The sequence below is a fragment of the Protopterus annectens genome, chromosome 1.part1 (assembly GCF_019279795.1).
Source record: "Protopterus annectens isolate FY-2018-M chromosome 1.part1, PAN1.0, whole genome shotgun sequence".
Classification (NCBI taxonomy): domain Eukaryota; kingdom Metazoa; phylum Chordata; order Ceratodontiformes; family Protopteridae; genus Protopterus; species Protopterus annectens.
Window position 1 is genome coordinate 318,946,599 of NC_056726.1, and position 16,177 is coordinate 318,962,775.

Genomic DNA, 16,177 nt, shown 5'->3' on the forward strand with positions numbered 1-16,177 from the left:
ACTAGGTTACTGCAGGCAATAATAATAATGATGTTTGAATTTCGTACTGCTGATTAACTGAAAAGGCAAGCCACCTATTAAACTAGCATACAAATGACATATTTTACTTAGATACACTTTCTGCTACAGCATCCCTGTGTATCCTGGTTACTTAACAAGTTAGAAATTATGCTTTTATTTCAATAATGGAAGGTAAAGAATGAGCTATTAGCCGCCAAAATTAACTTATTATTGCTTTTCTTATGAACCCACCCCACAGTCAACAGTCAAGTGAATTTGCAAGCTAAAGATTATTTACAGAAAGGTACAGCCACTCAGCTAATGAAGGTGTACTTTGCTCTTCATAACAGTAGCAATGCACAAAAAGGAAAGTAACTAAGTTAGTGGAAACAGCTAGAATAAGGAAAATCAAAGTTCTTAAATGACATCATCATTTTCATACAAACATGGAACTACGCATTAGCTGCAAAGCAACGAGAAAAGGAAAAAGAAAAACAACAGAAGGTTCTTGCTGTGTCATATTCCATTCCATTCAAGAAGTAACTTACAGTGCCACACATTTAAAAGCTGTGGGGAGAAACACAGAAACACCACCAAGCTAAGAACTCAGACAGGATAAAGCCCATCTACAGGATAAGCTACTACCACTAGTACTAAATACACTGACAAATATGCTAGTTGTGTCACTGACTTCATTGGTACAAGTTATTCTTGGAAAACGGGACAGCTACAGTGGAGGAGAATTTGAGATCCCAAAGCTTCAATTCAATCCCAGAGAGGGTATGGAAAAAGCTTCTCAGAAAGGTTAGAATTTCACTTAGACAAAAACAGTTACTGGGTGAGCATTTAGCTTGTGTTTATATTTTGCAGCTCTTGGGAGTCAAATTTATTATAGTTTTAAGTGACCCCTAAAGGGAACAGCCAAAAGAAGATGATTAGAAAAGAAACAGATACAAGAAAAAACATAAGACAAAGTGATTCTCTTAAACAACAGCAAGGCATCTCAGTGGGTATGCCACAAAAGGTTGCTGAAGAGTAAACAACAGTTATGTACTTCCACAACATTAGACCTGTGTTGTCTTATTTTCATCAAGTTTAAGACTTGGGTTGATGGATCCAATCAGATCCAACCTCAGTGCCCTCTACCAGAGCTTTGGATCCCAGAGTCTGACACCTACCCTACCCACAGTTCCCTCCTTCTGACTGATTTACCTCAGATCGAGTTTGCTATTCTAATTATACAAGCCAAACATTAAAGAATGGAATAATAATCTAAAAGTGTTCCATGTTTAAGAATGGTGATGTGGAACAGACAGGGTCTTAGTTGAGGTCTGTCTGAGCCCCAGAAGATGCAAATGGCAATTTGGAAGGATGGAAGGAGGGAGGGATGTTGAACTGAATGAAAATAAGACAACACTGATCTAATGTTACAGTAAGAACATAACTATTGTATCTGATGTTGTCCATTTTCGTCCAATTCAACATATGGGACAGTTTTCCAAGCTGCCTAAAATAACCTGGGTGGACTCAAGGAAGAACATTCCCGAGAATGGCAGAACAAAAGGATATGCAAGCTCTGGATTGGACATCTAACTTATAATGAGATACAAAGGTGTGAACTGTTGACCAAGTTGCTGCTGCACAGATGTCACTAACAGGAGCTCTTTTTGTGAATGCTGTACAGATAGCCGTTGTTCTACTGGTGTGAGCCTTAGGTTTTGAAGGCAAAGGCAGTCCTTGAGTTTTATAAATGAAAGACGCAGTCTGCCAGCCTCTCAGAAAGTGTGACTTTTTATACATGTTGTCCTTGTTTCAGTTTGGAAAAGGAGACAAACAGCTATTCTGACTTTCTATTATCTTTGCTACGGTGTTAAGTAAACTCTCAGCTGTCCTTGGACATCTAATGTATGAAAACCATGTGTTCATCTTTGGTCGAGCAGTTCAGAAAAAATACACGCAAATCAATGTGTTGATTTAAATTTGTTTCAGATGACATCTTAGGGAAAAAGGAAAGGTCCATTCTCAGTGACACACTATCTCTGTGGAGGATGAGAAAAAAAAGGTGGCTTGCATGAGAGTGCTTGTAACTCCGAAACTTGTCTAGCAGAGGCAATGTCAATGAAAAGGATAGTTTTCCAAGAAAGAAACTTTAAGTCAGCTGAGGTCTCAGACTCAAAAAAGGTTTTTGAGTTAATAATTGAAGTAACAATGTGATATCCCATGGAGGAACTGTCTCTCGAATGGGAGGTCTCAACAAAAAAGTTCCTTTGAGGAAAACTTTAGATATCTGAAGAGAAGCAACAGATGAGTCATTACAGCCTATGTGAAAATTTGAAATGGCAGCCACCTAAACTTTTACAGTGAAATAAATGGAATCCTCTTGAAAGAGTTCTGAGAGAAACTGCAGTATCGATGAAAGGCTGAAAAGGAATCCAATCCTTCTGAGGACGCCCAAACTGAAAATCTTTTCTATTCACTCTTGTAAGTCTTTTTTGTGGATTCCTTCTGATAAAAGATTATGTGGACTTCAGAATAAGACAGCCTGGCATCTCTAGCTGTCATTAAAACTGGAGAAACCATGTGGTTAATTTTAGGATCTGAAGATCTGGTAGAGGCATTCCAGAAGGGTGATTCAGAAGATCCAGAATGGGATCCAGCACCCAAGGTAGGTACAGCAAATGAGGCCAAAGGAAGGGGAACCATACTTGTCTTGTCCAAAACGAGGATCACCCTGGTCTTGCACCTCATAACATTTTGTATAAACTTTGTCAAAAGCAATATCGGTGGAAAGGCTCAGAGGAGACCTGGGGGGCCAAATGTGTACTACAGCATCCTCAGTGACTGTCCCTGTGGAGGAATGAGGGCAAAGTAACTGCTGCATTTGTTGTTTAGTTAGAAGACAAAGAGGTCGCAGCAAGGTTGGCCTCAGTGGCTTCAGAGCTCTGATGCCACTGTCTGTTTGAGAGACCACTAGTGAGACAATAGGATACATCTGCTCAACCTGCCCACTAGTATATTCGACATCCCAGGAATTTGAGTTTCTTCAGGAAACCAACAGGAAGACATCACTCACTGCCAGACATAAATGGCCTCCCAGCAAAGAGGATAGGAGTATGTTCCACCTTGTTTGTTGATGTACCATACCACTGATGTATTGTCTATCTAGGTGGAAATCACACCTTTGGGTAAGAAGTCCTGAAATGCCTGCAGTGCTAGGAGGACTGCTTTTATCTCCAAGACACTGATGTGAAGTTTGTCCTCTGCAGGTGACCAAATCCCTTGAACTGTCTTCTCTCTGAAATATCCCCACCCCCATTAGAAGGGAAGCATCTGTGGTTACTGCGACTTGGGGAACAAGTGAGCAGAAAGATCTCCCTTCTACCACTGATGGCAAAACTATCCACCATCTTACATGGTTTCTGCATACTTGAGTGAGAGAGATTCTGGTGTGTCTAGGATGAACGCTTTGTGATTATTGGACAGACAGTGACCACCGCAAAACTCTCATGGAATATCTTGTTAATGGTACTAAGGTAAAAGCAAAAGCCATCGAGCCTAACAAACAGAGCATCAGTCTACTCATCCTAGCCACTGGGCTATTGTAGTTGGAAGTTTGGCAATTTGTTGAATTGTATCTATCTGACATCCAGTCAATTCTATGCGCTATGTGGGGGACAATTTGTTCTTCGTATGATTGATTGCTTTTCATAACTGATCTGCAAGATGGAGTAGAAAGGCTTGTTTTGAAAGTTGGGGAAGAAAGTAGGCAAATGTATGGAATGATTCAATGCGGTATCTGTTACCACTATGAGAAAAAAGGAAGGGTTAGTCCTGAGTGAAAGCTTGCCTGGGTGGAAGATGATGAAGGGCTCCACACAGATGAAGGCCTGAAGCTCAGAAAACTTTCCGTCTGAGGTGATAGTAAGAGGGCAGTCTTCCAGGTCAAAAATGTTAACTCAGTGGAAACAGCTGGATGGAAGGGTAAGTTTCTCTAACACAAAACTGAGGTCCCAAAGTAGGACTGAAGGCTTTGTGGGAGGCCTAATTTGAATGACCCCTCTAATAAACTGTTTCAAGAAGAGGTATGAAAAGACAGGAGACTGGGAAGGCACATAGGCTGAAACAGCTGAAGCATGGATTTTTACAGAGGACTAAGAGAAATCTTTGTCAAAAAGGCTGGCCAAATAAGACAGAATGTAGAGAATCTGGGCTAGATGAGAGTTTGCATTTTTGTCTGCACCAAAGGGTGAATTTCTTCCATTTCAAGGAGTAAGATTTCCTTGTGCTAGTTCTCCTGGCTTCTTTTAGGATATCCAAGACCTGCTTGTTAAGCAGGGATTCCTTCCATGAAATCAAGGTATTATCCATGCTGATAATCTGAGTGTCCACAGGTTGGGGTGTACAATCTTGCCCTTGTCCTGTATTAATAGGTCCATTCTCTGTTTCAGCTGACAAAGTTCTGTGCTGGTTAGGCTGAGTAGCAGAGGGTACCAGTGTTGCCTGGTCCAATCGGGGCTATTAGTAATACTCTTGGCCCATCTTCTCTTATCTTTAGCAGTACCTGAGGACCAGTGGTACTGGAAGGAAAGCACAGAGGAAAAGGCCTGTCCAGGTAAAAGAAAAAGCATCTGTTCTCTAGCCTGACTTCATTTTGTCCCTGGAACAAAACTTTCTCAGGTGAGCACTTTATTTGCTGGCAAAATGGTCTATGCTGAGAAATACTTCCCAATGCAGCTGCCACTTGTGGGGGTTCTGACAGGCTTATGCTGAGGTGATCTGCTAGTTGGCTGTGCACACCTGGCAAGTACTTTGCCATGAGGTGTAACTCTAGGGAGTGTGTTGTTCCCCAAACATCCAATGCTAGGCAGCAAAGCAAATAAGAGTGGGTGCCTCCACATTTATTTATGTACATAACCGTGGGTGTTGTCTGTCTTCAGTACCAGTATTCCAGGCTTCCATTCCTTTTCGAATGCTATCAGTCACTTTTGCACTGCCCTAATTTCTTTCAGATTTACTTGTTTGTATCAGAAATTGGAGTCCCATTTGCCTTGAGGCAGCTGAAGTGGGCTCTCTGCATTACTTCTGATGCATCCGTTGTCAGTTTGCTTCTGGGGGATGAATCTGAAGGGAAGATCTGGACTGAGGGAGCATGTCTGGTCCCACTAGGCAAATTCCTTCCTGAGGCAATGGATCAGCTTTATCTTTGCTGTGAGAGACTGTGCATGTTGAGACCACATATTCTTGAGGTACCAGTGAAGTTTCCTCATTTGCAGTCTGGCCAGTGGAATCATGAGGATGAAAGAGGCCATGTAACCCAGGGCCCTGAGGTACTTCTGGATGTGAGGTGATCTCTGACCATGATTTGTCTGAAGTACAGGGTCAAGAAAGAAACCTTGTCCAGGGATAAGAAAGCCTTCTTGAGGGCTGAATTCAGTGGGGCCCTCAGGAACACACTCCTGGTTGTGGGGCCTGTCTGAGATTTCTGTACACTGACAGTGAACCTCACAGAGGTTAAAAGGTTTCTGGTGAAGAGCAAGTCTGATTTGAGTTTTTCTAGGCTTGTTGCCTGGATGACACAATCGTGTCCAACAGGGGTAAATTTAGATCTCCCTTTGTTCTTCAGAAGGCTATCAGAGGGGCTAGGCTTTTCATAAAGACCCTGGAAGCAGCAGAGATGCCAAAGGGCAGAGCACAGAACCGATAGTGCCTGGTACCTGCTCTGAAGCATAAGAAGCTACTGTGTAATTCCCCTACAGGAATATGAAGGTATGCATCTTTTAGGTTCAGGGTATCCATGACAGCATTGGGTGAGATCATGGGTAAAAATTTTCAAAAAGTTAGAATCTTGAATTTGGAACCTGCAGGAAATATCCGAGTCTTGGCAAATCCAGTCTTGGCCACCATGTGCCTCCTTTTCTGGATACCAGTAAGAGTCTGGAATAAAATCCCCTTTCTTGTAAGTGTTCTGGTACTGGTTCCACAGAGCCCTGGGCACACAGTGGCTCTATCTGGGCCAATGGCTTGGATTTTTGTTTTGATGAAATACCTGGGAAGCCTGAAGAGGCCGAGGATTCTTGAATTTGAACTTGTAACCCTTTGAAATAATGGTTAGCACCCACTGCTCTGTAGTAATGACAGCCCAGATTCTGTAGAAAAGACACAACCTCTTCCCTAGCCTGGGAGGGGGATGTATGTATAGGAGGGGGGCAGGGACATGAGGGGAGGGGTAGGGAGTATCATGGCTGAGTCATGGCTGCTTTCTGCTAGAGACCTATGGGCATGAAACCCCTGGCTTAATGGGTTCTGAATGCCATTGTTTTGGCCATTGGCTGTCTCTGGCTCCTTTCCCTATGGGGCTTTTCTGTGCCTAGCCTTTCATATGGATGGAAAGGACCAATGCTTGTTAGAGCAGTTTCTTCTGAATTGAGGAGGTTGGACTTGAAGAAAGTCAACAGTCTGCATGGACTTGGCCTTATCTTCCTTTTTCTTGAATACAGCTTCAGGCCAAAGAGAAAGTCTTTATCCAAAGAGGCATCCAAGAGGCTGGATTTCACATGGTCTGGGAGGAACTGCTCTCTCAGCCAAGCATATCTTCTAATGACAGAATCTGCAGCTGTAGATCTACGGGAAGCTTGCATCACAGCTGCAGTGCAGGGAGTGTTTGGCTACCTGACAGCAGGAATTACAAAGGTCTAATAACACCTTAAAGAGAATCTTGTTCTCCATGCCTATCAATTTTTGCTTCATTTGATCCAGAATAGTTTCCTGGTATTTAACCATGTGAAACTGGCAGTTCGAGACCTGCATGATAAGAGTAGCAGATATGTAAACTTTTTTGCCAAATCTGTCTAAGGACCTACTTTCCTTGTCAGTATGCAAGGGTTTTTTGGACGAACTAGCTTTAGCTCCCTTAGGGCCTGGAGTCACAACCTCAGCGTCTGCCTCATGGTACGTAAAGAGATGTTTGTGTGAATCCAGAATCCTATAAAACCTGTCAGGCTTTCTAGGGGCAGGAGGAAGGCTGTTCTGTTACTGCTCTCTCCCTTTTTACTTTATGTATAAAAAAAAGACACTTTATTCACTTGCTTATATTTTCTAATTTGTGTTTCTTCCTACTGTTCTGTTACTTCATTTTGCTTTGCTTTTTCCTGCTACTTGCTGCCTGTTCTCTAAAGTGTTCAACTGCGTCTTTTCTTTTGCATTTATTACTGCTTGTTTATAGCCTGTCTAAATAGTTAAGTGTTATTCTTAAGTGTTATTCTAAGCTCTTAGTTTTGGTTTATGCACTTGGACTTCAGGCCCACCCCTTAGCTCTCCCTGGCTTTTCTCCCTCAGATTCTGATAAATATGGATGGACAATTTCCTACAGTTTCTCCTGCCAGTCTGGTTGACATGGACATCCTGAGACAGTGTAGCAACTGCCTCGTGTACACGGACAACCATCTACTACTACCACCTAGGAACACAATTTGTGAGAGATGCAATTACACTAGGAACCTAGAGTCCAAGCTCCCTCCCCCACAAGCCAGTATAACTGGCACCAAAAAGGTTGGCAACACAATCACTACACCTCAACCACCACCCGCACCTACACAACACACACTTACATATGCAGAAGTCCTCCACATAAACATACCCAAACAAAGGAGACCTCCAAGGCAAAGGCAAAAAAACATGCGATCTCCACGGCTCTCCACGCCACATACCATGCATAGTCCACACACCTGCACTTCACAGCCACTAAGGCTTCACCATAAACCCAACATATTAGTCATAGGAGACTCCATTGTGAGACACAAAGATGTGCCTCTCACCAGGCTGGATAAGGAGAAAGTCACGGTTAGTTGTCTGTCAGGTGCCAGAATCCATCATATCACATACGCACTCAAGTCTCTCAACAACAGGTACTGTTATGATTCTGCCATAGTCCATGTTGGTGTGAATGACTTGAGATGTACCTCTCTGGACTATATGAAGAGAGACATGATTGAGCTTGCTGATTATGTGTCCAAGGCAGGTATGTCCCTAGCTTAAAGCAGCATTCTGCGTCACCCAGAATGATGCCTCAATACAAACAGAAAATGATTTGACTAACAATTGGCTTCGTTTCTGGTGTCATTTCAGGGGGATCCAGTACCTGACAGCCTGGGAAGATATGATCGACAGACCACGATGCTTTACCAGAGATGGCCTGCATCTGTCTCACCTGGGCTTCAGGCTTCTGGCAAAGGCTCTTGCCTCCCCTATAATGCCTTTTTTAGGAAAAGTGATGAGGTTAAAACTACCAACATAAAAATTTCAACAAAACACAAATTAAAGGTCATGCTGCTAAACGCTAGGAGTCTAAACATGAAACTGCACTCACTACAAGCATTCTTAACCCTGGACAATGCTGACATCTGCTGACATCTGTGTAGTCACAGAAACCTGGTTCAAAGCTGCGGAGAGCACCCCAGCCTTACCTGTTTGCTCATCCTATCATACACCCCAAATTGTGGGCAGTAAAGCCAAAGGAGGTGGAGTTTCAATATACATTAAAGACATACAAACCTCCAGGCTGGTCCAACAGTATGACAAACATGGGACACCCAGGTGCAGTTAACCATTGACAAGAACCCTATTCAAATCATAGCTAGCTATCGGCCCCCAAATCTGACTCAAGATGCCCAATCTGCCTATGTGGACCTGTTCGAATTTATCAAGATTCAACCCTTTACCCTGATCCTGGGTGACTTTAACTTCCCAAACATAGACTGCATTAACTACTCATGCCAGAACACAAATGCCCAGAGAGCCCTTAATTTTGTCAATGCAAATGCCTTGGAACAGCTAGTTGATACCCCCACAACAGATGATGATATCTTGGACTTGGTATTAACCAACATGAGTAACCACTGCAGCATCCCTATAGTATCATCCTCCCTGGTAAGATCAGACTACAAAGTGGTCACTTTCAAAAGTCACCATCTCCTCCAACCCCCCTATAGCTAGGATCAGACATAAAAACTTCTCCAAAGCTGATTACACCCTCCTGAGGGATGGTATAAACAGCTTCAAAGGCCCCTCTGCAGGAACTGGCACCAATATCCAAAACTACACCAAAGCACTATACGAGCACGTATATAGATGCATGGAATCAGGAATACCCGGCAGGACTAAATCATCCTCTGCAAGGAAGACTAAACCTGTCTGGTGGACATCTGCAATAAATAAACTCTATAACAAAAGGAAAAATTTGCTGTCCAAGACCAAGAAGGAGCAGGTGCCCAGCTGGAAGCAATGTCTCCTTAGTCTGAGCAAATAAGAGAAGTAGTGAAATCCTTCAAAGCAAACTTTGAGTCCAAACTGGCCACCTCTACTAGAGACAATCATAAGGTCTTCTTCACATAAGTCCGCAACCTCAAAGGAAGTACCCAGATCTGTTCAGAACTGGTGGTCAAGGACACTACATATACAAATGCTGTACATATAGCAAACTTGCTGGCTGACAGTTCAGTGAAAATTTTACTCCTTTGTCCCATCAGTAAATCAGGACATTCCCTGTACCTGCCCCCTTCCCCTTATATCTAGGGAACAGATCATCACTGCTCTCTCAAAGGCAAAAATGCAGCCTCCATGGGACCAGATAACATCTCAGGCTGCATCCTACGTGAACTCAGGCAGGAACTTGCAGCACCATTAGGCACCCTATTCAACCAAAGCCTGAGTACTGGCTTCATCCCAGTTGAGTGGAGGACAGCCACTGTCATCCCTTTACACAAAGGTGGAGCGTCCACTGATCCAGGAAATTATAGACCCATCAGCCTGATCTGCAAGACCATGGAAGTGTTTATCATGGACCTCATTAACAAGGACATTAGCAACCTCCAAACACTTGATCCCACACAGTCTGGCTTCGTCAAGGGGAGGTCATGTCTACTAAATTTGGTCGACTTCTTTGAGACAGACACCAAAGCCATGGATGAGGGGAAGACAGTGCACACCGCCTACCTTGACTTGGCCAAAGCCTTTGACACTATTCCCCACTCGGGCATAATAGATAAACTCTCTCAACTAGGCATCAATCCATATGTTACCAGATGGGTAGCAAACTGGATCACTGATAGAACCCACTTAGTCAAAATAGGGGAAGCCACCTGAAGCAGTAGACCCATAACAAGTGACGTACCCCAGGGTTTGGTCTTGGGGCCTCTGTTATTTGGGATATACTTTTCTGAAGTGCAGACCAAAACCAGTGGGCTATGGCTGACCAAGTTTGCAGATGACTGCAAGCTGGCTGCTATCATCAGTTCCCCTAGTGATGTGGACATCCTCCAAGCAGGTCTCACTCAGACAAATGACTGGTGCCAGAAACATGGCCTCAAGCTGAATAATAAAAAATATATCATTATCCCATTTGGGAAGAGTGATGCCCCCACAAATTATCACATTAATAACAATGTCCTAAGCATGAAATCAGTCATGAGGGATTTGGGCACCCAGGTTGATAGCAACCTGACTTTTGACCACCATGTTGCTTCCGTTGTATGGAAAGCCTTCTACATGGCCCACCTCATAAGTAAAGGTATCTCGTCCAGGGACAAGGAGGTCATAACATCCCTGTATTCTTCCCTTATAAGGCCCATTATTGAGTACAGTGCCCCTTTTGGCATGCACCTCGCAAAGTACATGCATCAGCTCGAGAGACCACAGAGGTTCCTCACCAGGAGAATCCAGGGCCTCAAACATCTGCCATACACAGATAGGCTAAAAGCCCTATCCCTCTACTCAGTTTCATACAGTCTCCTCAGAGGTGACCTCTGTCTGGCATAAAAAGGCAATCACGGACCTCAGCTTAATGGGACTGCTGCATACCTGCAAGTCAAACTCCACTGAAGTAACCCGCACGCTCGGCCTCAACCTGGTCTGTGACATCAACAAGACTTGTTGGCGGGACATATTTATGTCCCAGGGATTCCCCCATCTATGGAACAGACTCCCTCTCCACATCAAGAAGAGTACCTCTTTACCCCCTTTTAAGCACAACCTGGATAACTGGATAGGAAACAGAAAATATACCCCTGGGATTACACCCATGTCCCTGCTGGACAGGGGCATTGGGTGCTGATTTGTCTAAACATGGGCTAAACTCTTGGCTAGGCTTATAAGGGCCTCAAGGCTAATAGCCTAGTAACCTCCTATGATCCTACAAGAAGGAGTTCTGAAATACATCATCTTCCACTTCTAAGACAGGAGGTATGGTGAGGGGTTTGTGTTCAGGCAGGTTAAGAAATTCCCTAATTCTTTTCCTTGACTGAGGGTAGTCTTGTGCTTCCCACTTGAAGAATTCCCTAAAGGTGTGTAGAGTTTCCCCAAAGGAAATATCCTCAGGAGGGGAGGTCAATGCAATATTCTCCTGAGTCTGAATCCACAAATGAGGCAATGGAAACACCCTTTTCAAAGGTAGACTCCTCCTTATCAAAGTCATCATCTGAGTCATAGGAATTACAGAAAATGTCTGGAGGGGTGTCTCTTTTTCTTTTACCTGGAGAGATCTCAGGGGGAGGGTGTCTGGATCTAACCAGAGAGATCGAATCTTCAGCCAGCCTTACAAGTTCCTGTTGGTATGTCTGGGAATGGGAGCTGGTAGGCCTAGGCTGAGACTGGGCGGGAACCATTTTCTTTTGAATGGCCTTAGGTTTTGGTCTGTGGTCGATATCCAACCCAGAACAGACAACCAACTCCCATGGATAAAAGGCTATTGCAGCATCCTGGCAATGCAAAGAACATTTGTCTGTCTTAGCACAGACCCCAGAAGCCACAGCCTGCATAGTGGTCCCAAACCCAACTGATGAACTGAGTCTTATAGCTTGAAAGGAAGTTGAGGGACCTGAAGACATATCTGACTCCAAACAGGTCACAATAGAGGCCTGCACCACCACCTTGGTTGCGGAAGGGAGCTGCAAAAGTGCCTCACCTTCTTCAGCGATAACTAGCCTAAGAAGACTGTCCAATGACGACTGGGCATCATCTGAGGCCCTAAATCTGGATCGTTTTTCCTTATCTCTTTTTTGCCTAGAGATGTTCTCTTCAATTCAACTGAGACACACCACAGGATGATAGTGGCCTGATGACTCACTAAGATATCTCACTAAAATCTTGGCCATATGCCTAATGGTTCTGCTGTTAAAGCGAGCACAAAAACAGCAGTTGGGGACATTTTGTTTCAGCCTCAATCAAGTCAAACAAAAAGAGCGGAAGCCCTGATGTGGTTTCTGCTTGCCACATCACAGACAATTTTCTCTGACATCAGTCAAATGATACATAAAAGTTTTCCCAACAGGGTATTTAGCTTTCCAGAGTCTTCTTTCTTATGTGTAGACTGATCGAGTCACAGACTGGCACTCTGCTTTGGACTCCGATGACAAGAAAGAACTCATGGCACTGGCTGACTCCCCTCATATCCAAGCGTAGTGAAGCTGGATAGGGCATCTGCTGATTCCAACAGGAGGGATACTATTCTCTGGTATTCGGGCCAGCCAAGGGTTTCCACAGTGGGAAATCACACAAGTTAGGACTGCAAGAGTGAAACACAAACAGCATTCTTTAATCTTCTCTTTGGGGTTACAAAAAGGGTATGGCATAGCCTCTTGATTTGCCAGGTTTGAAGGTGTAAAGTTAGGTGTCCCGTGACTGACTTCAGAGTGCAGCAGTTGGGTAAGCCTTCATGGATGCTGGTAGGGTTTTCTCAGTGAAAGGACCACAGAAACAAATCTGTGGTCCACTTCTGCCTCTTGGGTGACATCCATTTGAACTGCCTCCTTCTCTGCTTCAGGGAGGTGAAAACCCTGTGATTTTCTGAACCACATTTTCTTACTTCCCCTTAGATTCCTGCAATAGGATCTTTGTGAGGTGGAAAAATGGATTCCTATAGCAGATGTGGTTTTACGGTCTTTCTCACTCCTGGTAAGCATCCCTTTTACCTTAGGGCCAAAGAAAGTGGAACCACTGAAAGAGGCACTAATAAAGGAGGTCTTGAAGCTTTCTGCAAAGGTTCAAAGTCACATCCAGGCGAGGTGATGTCTGGACTTGCTGCTCCTGAGGTGCCATCTGCTGCATTTGATATAGATCGCATGACAACATTGTAAGTAGATTGTAAGGCAGACATTTGGGCACCCACTGTCTTTTGTATGTCTGATGGTAAGTTACTCAAAAGAGATTTGGATACCTCCTTGATCAAGTCCCTGTGGAAATGAGTCAAATGAACAAGCTAATTCAACAGCCAAAGTCCAAAGGTCACTGAAGCACAAGTCTGTTTCCCTAGTCTGTCCAATGCCATGCAATCTCTTTTAGGAGGATGGACAGATGAACTTTCCTCAGACAGGTTTTTTTTTTGCTGCTGCTACTACCATGGCATCTAATGGAGGTCTCTTAGGTCAGTGTTTGCTGATTTTTTTGAGCTACAAGGATCTTATTTAGCTACTTGGGGTTTGGCTCTGTACCATTAGGGTCCTTCCGAGCCCTCTATGCTATGAGGTCTACCAAAGCATCAAGAGGGGAGACCACCCAGTGTGCAGATGAGCCAGACCCAAAGGCTTCAAGGAATATAGACTAATCTGAAGGAGTTTCAGTGGGCCATCACCCTTCTGCTTCATCAGTTCTCAGATGTCCCCAAATGTGGTGTTTTATAGGCGGGACCTGGTGATCCTTCTCCTTCATCCAAATTTATGTCCTCAGTGACCAACTCAGACGAGGAGTCTATGTGCTTCTATCTGCACATCTGTTTACATGGAATATGTCTCCAGGGCTGTGATGGAGACACGTCAGAATCAGACAGGGAGCTCAAATGTAGAGCTGTCTTGAAACCTACGGGTTCTGACTGTCACTGTCAATTCAAATGAAAAGAATGAGGCATGGGATCCATTGGGTGTCAGGATGGATCCTAACCTGGTGCACACAACTGTCTTCTTGGGCCGGTCAAGGCCTTGAAAGCTGACTCTGCCATTGGAGTCAAGGAAATATTTCCTCTGTCAACTGACTCGGGGAGTCTCCCACTCCAACAGAGATCGCTTCAGAGGAGAACCTTGGACCTAAGCTGTTAAGTGCCAAAGCACAAAGGGGAAGGAATGCCTCTGAGCAGTTTGATGTCTACTCCACTTTTGGCACTCTGACCCTGACACTTCAGCTCCAGGACTCGTCTTGACCAGATAACATCAGAGTCGAGACAGTAAGGGATATGGTTGAAGTTAAAGTCTCTGGGGCTGTCAGATCTAACAGTGGTGTGTCGAAGAGTTTGGACCCATGGAGACTGGATTCAAGTAAGGACCCAGTACCAGAGTGAAGTGTGATGGGGTCAATGAGCCTATTTTCAGACCTCCTCTGGGGGATGGTGCGAGGAGGATCCCCGGCTTGATCTGTGTCTTCAAAAATGCCCTCATCTGGTCAGCATCCATTTTGGTGAAACTTCTAGTCGATCACACAGACCTCAACAATGAAGCTATAAATGCAGGTCTCAAAGGTAGCTCATTTTGGAGTTCAGGTGAATGTAACAAAGGAATCTCTGAAACCGGGGAAAAAGTAACTCTAGGGAGGGAGTTCGGGCCTGGGAGGCTGATGGATCCGACTTCCTTAAAATTCTTAGGCATCAGACCCGACAGACTGGTTGGAATTAGAGACCTTTTCCTGGATATTTCTGCTCTCTTTTCTTCTAACCTCTTCTTATCAGTCCTTTATTCTGACTTCTCTTGGTGGTGTTCTTTTGTTCTGTCCTTCTCTTTCTCTTCTCAGTATTGGGAGAAGCAGATGACTATCTTACTTCAGAAAACATAGCTGAGGATGTAAGCTCTTAATTATTAGCTTTTCTCTCCTGTCTTGGGTGGCTCTGGATCTAAAGGCAGCACAGATATCGCAGTTCACGTGAAAGTGACAGGCTCACAGGCAATAAACACAAAGGGAGCGGGGGTCTTGAGGAGGAATATTATGTCCACAGGCTGAACATTTCTTAAATCTTGAGGCTTTGTCACACATTAGAAAGTGGTGTACATATAAAACTATCAATTACTATGTAAATAAAAATCTGACTCTAATTTTATGTATGTACATATAAATATATACGATTACAGAAAGAGTAGTAATCACACTAAAAATAATGGGAAAGCGCTCTCACAAATCCACAAAAAAGTCAAAAACTAGCACTATCAGCTAACACTACTAGAAAGTTCTGAGAGAAAAAAACACTCAAAAACAGTCTTAAAGACTTAAAACACTAACCTAATCTTAGAATACAAAATACACTGTCCTAAATACACAAGGCTAAAGGAAGGATTCAAAAAATTGCAAAACTAGCTTTCACGTACCGTAACTACAAGAAGAGCTCTTGGAAACATGTCTTAATAAACTGGTGGCAAATGATATCTGAGGTAAATAGACAGAAGAAGGGAATTGGGGGTAGGGGAAGAGTCGCAGTCTCGAATCCAAAGCTTTGGTAGAGGGCGACAAGGTTGGATCTAACAACCCAAATGCTGAATCGGATGAAAATAGATAACATCATATGAAGCAGTATGTTAGGTAGGAAGCAGAGCTAAGTCTGAGGATAACTGTGTGATCAGTGGATATCACAAGGACTGGGTTTGGAGTCACTACTAAAAACTAATGTCAGATATTAACAGAGGGGCAAAGATTATTTTCAGTTTATTCACAGAAGATATAGAAGACTGAGGCATTAGTGGTGGTGAAGTTTAAGACGGTATCTTATGATGCTGACACAGCAGGCATACAGATGGCAACTTACCTATAAAGCAAGCAACTGCAAGGTCATGTTTTATAACATCAATAAACAACATCATGTAGGGGAAGGTTTTTAAAGTACAGAGAAGGAAAACAACACTGGGGTTATTGTAATAAATATAAAAACATTATAATGACTCACTAGACCCAAAGAAAAATAACAGAGACACAAAAAGGAATCTGGTGTGTCAAGAGATGTGGACTCAAGTCTTATCACTGTTCAGAACTATGTGGGCCCAGGTATTCATATACTTTACTGCACAGAGACATACACTAAGTCCATGAACTATGTTTAGCATGCCACCATAAGGATCCTGCCTCATAAAAAATGACTATGGTCCTTAAAGATGGTGTACAAAACACCTCTATTCTTTATGAACTGTGCAAAGAAGTATGCAGTGGTCTACTTAGC

The 16,177-nt window shown here is 43.6% G+C and overlaps 1 protein-coding gene across 2 annotated transcripts in view; it reads right to left on the reverse strand.

Moving 5' to 3' along the window:
* The window catches only part of WDR7 (WD repeat domain 7), a 3,592,087-nt gene that overhangs the window by 538,293 nt on the left and 3,037,617 nt on the right, over positions 1–16,177 (reverse strand). The window lies entirely within an intron of this gene.